Below are 7,395 nucleotides of genomic sequence, written 5' to 3'. Positions count from 1 at the left end.
TTCCTTCACATGTGAGTCAGAGCCCTCTGGCTTTGTAGAGAACACAGGTCAGCCCCTCTCCAGCCCCCTTCCTTGAAGTTTGTGCATTCTGGTGGTGTGCTTAGAGAAGCACTTCTGCCACCCTGCTGTATTTTGGTCCCGCTGTTTCACTGAGCCCTTTGTATGCCTTTCCTTCCACATAGCTGGGTGGGCAGGCCACACTTGGGATCAACCCTTCCTGGGTGGCCTGTCTCTACCTCATTTTTAGAATAAAAGGACATGTGAAATGGTTCTGTAGCCTCATCCAATCTAGCCACGCCCATGACCTTGCTCTGGTGGAGGCCCCAAGGGAAGTGCTGTGGGAGATAATGTTTGTCTTTTAGATTGGTCTTGGAAGATGACGCATAACTTCCTTCAATATATCTCACCTTTCTTGAACATATTTTTCTTTGAAAAATAAATCCCGAAGGGTCATCAGTATAGGTCATCCCCCTTTTCTGTTTTTGTTTATTTATTCTTAGTCTGAATACAAAGTAGAGGATCACGTCTCATCACTGGGCCAAAAATTCCCAGATACTACAGTTCTGATCACATTCTTCTCTTTATCATTCAGTGTAACTGGGGATCCCAGAAGGGGATCTGTGTCTTTATAGGTACTGCTCACTCAGAAACCCTGGATGAAGTGGTGATCTAATAGCAGGATTGCTAAATTATCCCTATCTGTCCTAATGGGCTTCCCTCTACTTTGCCTTTTGAACTTACTTCAGAGATCTTTCTCTTACCCTATTGGTCCTAAATCACTCCGCCGGCCTGGGTAATCTCCCTGCCCGGCACATTACAATTTGTTCTCTGGTGTACCTTGTGTTTCCTTCTCCTGGTTTTTGTTTTTGGTCTTTAAAGTTGCCTTTTTCTATTTTGCATCCTGGACCATGAGTACCAAGGTGGAGCAAGGATTCATCAGTCAGGCTCCTCTTGCTACATTCCTCCTTAGCATGTACCATCTGCCTTTTTTCTTTATTCTTTTTTTTTTAAATTTGCCTTTTTCGAACATGACTGTAAATCTTATCCTTCTGCCTAGGATTTGTGCAGCATCTGGTGTGTGCTCATAAGCCAATAAATATTCAATATGAGTCTCCTGATCATCCTCTATTCTTCGCCTTCACCTGAATGGAACCAAGCCGTGGTTTTGAATATGCAGCTCTTTATAACGTCAAAAGTCAGTTTTAATCCCTGTCCATATCACATCACATGTAGGAAAGCCTTCTCCATCAGGCTGAGGGGCCTCCAGGGTAATGTTACCTTGGTGATTTCGCTCTGGTCCTAGGTCTAGTTCTTAGTTTTTCAGCTCAGAGGCTTGATATTCTCTGTATCCATATTGATTAGACTTGGGGATGCTGACTCATGCCTAGAGAGCTCAGATGAGGCAGATGATAAAATCAGAATACGAATTTATTAATTTACATCATGGCATGTAACTGTTCAGTGGATTGGATCCTCACGTCGGCCTGAACAGTACATTCTCTCCCTGTAGGCAAAGATACATGGGAAGCCAAATTATAATCAGAAGGTTGTTTAGTGAGCGGGGCATCAGAGCAAGGAAAGTTAATTACAGTCTATGATTAGAATTTTTAATGGTATCCAGCTCTAATAGCATGATACATCCAATTCTATAACCAGAACACACCTGCCAGCCAGCTGGTCGCTTGTGCTGGCTAGTCAGGGCTGCCTCAGACCAGACAATGCCTCAGTAGACCTGACAATGCTTGCCTCTGTGACTCGCCTGTAACCTGGCTCTATTTGTGGAACCCCTCTGCTCACCCCCAAGATTGAGATTGTCCTTTAGATTCCTTAAGAGAAAGATTTATTAGCAAGGCATTAAAAAGCCATAAAAGAATACCTGTGACTATAATAAAATTAAGAGCTATTAATTAAAAGACACCATAAAGAGAGAAAAGTTGCAAACTAGGAGAAGATAGTCACAACATTCATAATACACTCAACAGATGAAGGAGATGCAAAGAACTCCTACAGATCAGTAAGAAAAGAACAAATAATCCGATAGAAAAATGGACAAAAGATATGAGCAAGCATTTCACTTAAGAGGTAACAAGTATTTTGATAAAAACAGGAAGAGATGATTACTGATGGAAGACGTACAAATCAAGACCAAAATGAAATGCCATTTTATACTTATTCAATTTACATAAGTCAAAAAGTTGGAGAGGGTGAAGCTGGGGCGAAGTGAGAGTAGCATCGACGCACATACACTACCGAATGTAAAGTAGTTGGCTGGTGGGAAGCAGCAGCAAAGCATGGGGAGATCAGCTAGGTGCTTTGCAATGACCTAGAGGGGTGGGATAGGGAGGATGGGAGGGAGCCTCAAGAGGGAGGGGATATGGGGACATGTGTATGTATATGGCTGATTCGCTTTGTTGTGCAACAGAAACTAACACAGTATTGTGAAGTAATTATACTCCAATAAAGATCTATTTTAAAAAAAAGTTGGGGAGGAGGTAGATAATAGGATCTTTTATACATTATTGGTTGGTGTGTGAATTAGTAAAATCACTTTGGAAAATAGTTGGGCATTATCTTCTAAAGTTCATACTTTATGATCCACCTATTCCACCCCAGGCATAAACCCAAGAAATTCTTGTAGTATACAACAGGAGACATAAATGAGAATGTTCACAGCAACACTGTTCATAATAGCAAAAACCTAAAAACAACTTAAAAGTCCACCAGTGGGAGAATGGGTGAGTAAGTATGGTATTTTCACATACTGAAATATTATACTACAGTCAAAACAAAATTTAGGGTGATTTCCTTTCTAGAAAGTTCCAAATAACTGGGAAAAATATATATATATAATTTATATATACACATATGCTTATAAGGAAGGCATAAAATTTGATAAAACTGTGTAAAAAAGGGAAGCAATAGTGAAATAAGTCAGAGAAAGACAAATACTGTATGTTATCACTTATATGTGGAATCTGAAAAATAAAACAAACTAGTGAATATAACAAAAAAGAACAGACTCAGATATAGAGAACAAACCAGTGGTTAACAGTGGGGAGAGGGAAGAAGGAAGGGACAAGATAGGGGTAGGGGATTAAGAGGTACAATCTGCTATGTATAAAATAAATGAGCTATGAGGATATATTGTGCAGCACAGGGAATATAGCCAATATTTTATAATATAAATGGAGTATAATCTTTAAAAATTATGAATCACTTTGTTGTACACCTAAAACATATAATATTGTTAATCAGCTATAACTCAGTAAAAAGGGTTGGGTGAAGGGAAGCAAGGTATAGTAGGCATGCTCAGACCCCTTTTCCCAGTCAAGTGCACTCATCCCCAGCTGCTAGGAGTGTTGGCTATCAACAGCTCAAGGCCCCATCCTTCTCTGGAGAACTGTCCTTAGCCAAATGAGGCCTGCCTTACCTAGGAAGCCATGCACCTGCTTTCTCTTTATCACCTTCCCACATGTCAGCCAATGACTGTCTGACTCGGGGTATAAACAGCTAGTCTTTTACTTCAAGGTAGATTCAATGCTGTGGTTCAGTGTATGCTTGAGAGCTCGGAATCCAGCCTCCAGCAGATTCCTCATTCTTGCTTAGCTTTTTTCCCCCCGTCCCTCCCTGCTTCCTAAACTCCCCTTCTCCTGAGAACTCCCTCAGTAAATCACCTAAGCAAGAATCCCATCTCAGGCTCTACTTCTAGGGAAATGAAGAACCTGGGATTCTGAATGATGATTACCTTAGATGGGGAGAGGCTCGGAGATGAGATAAGGGTCAAGGCTCTATGGTGAAATGAAGGACCTTAGCTTTTGTTTTAGGTTATGTTTCTTTTTTTTTTTTTAGGGAAAAAACCTAATTCAACAGCTAAATAAATAACCAAAGAAGTCGTGCCATTAACCAAGGATTATACTTAATCTATTTCTATGGACCTGAAATCCCATTTTTAAAAATGTTATCAAAGATATAGATTTTTTTACAAAAAGGTTTTACCATTCAACATGCATTTATTGAGAGTCTAATGTCTGCCAGGGGCAGTTTTAGGTGCTGGCAATGCAATGACAAACAAGGAGACAAAATCCTTTCTTGCATGGAATTTCATTGTAGTTGGAGACACAGGAAGTTCTCAAGTAAACAAATTAAAAATTTTAATTTGGGTAATGAGAGCTGCTATAAATAAAAGAAAACTGGCTGCTGTCAGGAGAGTGATGGGTGGTGGTGGGGCCTCTAGATTGGAAATGTTAGAGAAGATGGCATCTGGCTTGTATTGTAAAAGTCTTCTTACCTCTCTTTTTTGCTTTCTTTTTATACTCCCCAAAACCACGTGGAAAATGTGGGCTAAATGTTATTATCCACATTTTACAGGTGGAAAATCTCAAGAGCAATAGGTTTCTTGCCCAAGACAAATAATATCTCTGGTCCTCTAAGTGAAGACCCCACTGAAAAAGAGAAGATCTAAGTCATAAACATTCATGGACACAACTTAAATTTCTGAAACACATTTCAGTTCGAAAGGCTCTTATACCACATCAAACCAGTCTCCATGGAATTTTCTACTATTTAGGACACTAAATAGGATGGAAAGGGATAATCCATTGATAATGGAAAAATGTATTTTAGATTCTCTTTTCCGAAGTACTGGGGAGGGGGCTTGCTGAGCCATTTCCAGGTCTTACACCCAGTCCTGTTGGGGACAAAAAGAAGACCTGTGAAGTAACTGGTAGGGTGAGGGATACTGTCCATGGCTGTGGATGGGATTGGCTGTCATCCATGTGCTGCCTACTTGAAACCAGAGCCACTCATTGAACTGCAGCCACCTGGGGACTGAAAGGCAGACCACATCCACTTCTGTCTGGGTTACACGTGGTGAGGGGCAGCCGAATAGCCCAACTCAGCCATGTGACCTTGGGCCATGATGTAACCTCTGGGAGCCCTAGTTTCCTTATCTTTAAGATGAGAATAGTGGCTATATTTACAATAGCTTATCAAGAGAATTCAGTAAGCTAATGTATTAAAGTCCTCAGCACCTTACCTGGAAGCAGAAGTACTCAGTATGTGTTAGCTTGAATTATTATTCTCACCAAGTGGTGAAAATTCATTTATGAATGAGGACATTGGCATTTTCCCTTATTAGAAGCCTTATCTTATTTTGGCCGTGCTGCGTAGCATGTGGGATCTTAGTTCCCTAACCAGGCATCAAACCCACGTGCCCTGCATTACAAGCACAGAGTCTTAGCCACTGGACCGCCAAGGAAGTCCCATAGAAGCCTTATTTTCTTTAGACTTATCTTGAGACTTAAAGATCTCAACAGTTCACAGAAAAGCACTAGTTGGATGTTGTCATTTTGAGTATCATTTGGGTTTTGAAATATTGGGGTTCTTTGGGAGCTTTCCTATGTTAAACAAATATTGATGCCCTTTTACTGGATTAATCAAAGGAACCTGGCCTGAAACCTTCAAAGGTCCAGCTTCCAAGCACAACTATATCAAGTGTATAGGGTCACCATTGATTTCTACAGGTGCTGGGAAGGCCCTGACTGCTATAAGTCTATTTTGGGTGAAGTTGAGGGTATGTTCCAGTTTTGGAAGGTCCTATGTAGATTGCACTTCTTTTATGTCACTATCTTAAGAACAGCTGTGAAGAATCTTTAAAAAAATTTTTTTTATATCTTTATTGGAGTGTAATCGCTTTACAATGTTGTGTTAGTTTATGCAGTACAACAAAGTGAATCAGCTATAAGTATATATATATATTGCCATATCTCCTGCCTCTTGAGCCTCCTCCCACCCTCCCTATCCCGCCCCTCTAGGTTGTCACAAAGCATCAAGCTGATCTCCTTGTGCTATGCAGCAGCTTCCCACTAGCTAACTATTTTACATTTGGTAGTGTATATATGTCAACGCTACTACTCTCTCACTTTGTCCCAGCTTCCCCTTCCCCCCACCCCGAGTCCTCAAGTCCGTTTTCTATGTCTGCGTCTTTATTCCTGCCCTGCCACTAGGTTCATCAGTACCATTTTTTAGATTCCATATATGTGTGTTAGCATATGGTATTTGTTTTTCTCCTTCTGACTTATTTCACTCTGTATGACAGACTCTAAGTCCATCTACCTCATCACAAATAACTCAATTTCATTCCTTTTTATGGCTGAGTAATATTCCATTATATATATGTGCCACATCTTCTTTATCCATTCATCTGTTGATGGACATTTAGGTTGCTTCCATGTCCTGGCTATTGTAAGTAGTGCCGCAATGAACACTGTGGTATGTGTATCTTTTTGAATTATGGTTTTCTCAGGGTATATGCCCAGTAGTGGAATTGCTGGGTCATATGGTAGTTCTATTTTTAGTTTTTTAAGGAAACTCCATACTGTTCTCCCTAGTGGCTGTATCAATTTACATTCCCACCAACAGTGCAAGAGAGTTCCCTTTTCTCCACACCCCCTCCAGCATTTATTTTTTGTAGATTTTTTGACGACGGCCATTTGAAGAATAATTTTTATCATTATTACCATCATCTTTATCTTTCTATTTGATGAGTTCTGGAATTTTGCCAAACTAGACAGCTTGTAAAATAAATTCCCCCTACTATTTGTATTGAGCCTTAAATCATGAACACCAGCTGTTTCTTGTATTTGAAGTAAAGCTCCAGGTATACTGGGGGCATCCAGAGAGCATAGGCAGTTTTTTCCTCCTTAGAATATATGGGTACCACGGTGCAGCTGGGCAATTTGCTCCTTTAATGCAGAAAGAGAATCTCATAGTTTTTGTATTTCCTACAAAGCTGAGCTCAGCAGCTAGTAAATATTTGTCGATTGATTTGCTGTAGGGCAGCAAGTTAACAATCGCATAAACCATACTCTCAACAAGTTAGGGCAGCAGAAAAAGAGTACCTTTTCCAACAAGTATTATCAGTGGAATTCTGTAAAATAGATAGGAATGTATGTCCCTAAGTTCTAAGAGAAACAGAGCATAAATTAAACCTTCAGAGATAAGGAAGACTTGATATTGTTTAAGTTGCTTGCATTTTTGTAATGATTTATAGTTTTAAAATGCTTTTATAGATATTGGATAATTAAATTATCACAACCACCTGGGGATATGTGCAGGATGGGTATTATTATCTCTATTTACTGATGAGGAGTCAAAGAATTAAAGAGGTGAAGTAACATGTCCAAACACAGACAGATGGAAATGGCGAAGCAGATTCTCAAGGCCAGCTCTAGAGATTGTTGCTGAGAAAGCAATTTGAATGCTTTTAAAATACACAGAGTTCCTCCAGTTCCTTTGGTCTCACAGCCCTGTATTATCTGCCTGACCCCTGAAACCTTTGAGTTTCCAGGTTTGCAGTGATGAGAGGGAATTTAGGGAAGAAACAGGAGCCAGGCC

General features: G+C 40.1%; 1 protein-coding gene across 1 annotated transcript in view; it reads left to right on the top strand.

The window, feature by feature from the left end:
• The window catches only part of CPA5 (carboxypeptidase A5), a gene marked incomplete at its 3' end in the record, with an annotated part of 49,535 nt that overhangs the window by 5,742 nt on the left and 36,398 nt on the right, over window positions 1–7,395 (top strand). The window lies entirely within an intron of this gene.

This window comes from Grampus griseus (assembly GCF_964374135.1).
Source record: "Grampus griseus genome assembly, chromosome: 9".
NCBI lineage: Eukaryota > Metazoa > Chordata > Mammalia > Artiodactyla > Delphinidae > Grampus > Grampus griseus.
Note: the sequence above shows the minus strand (reverse complement) of the source record. Positions and strands in the feature narration are given on the sequence as shown.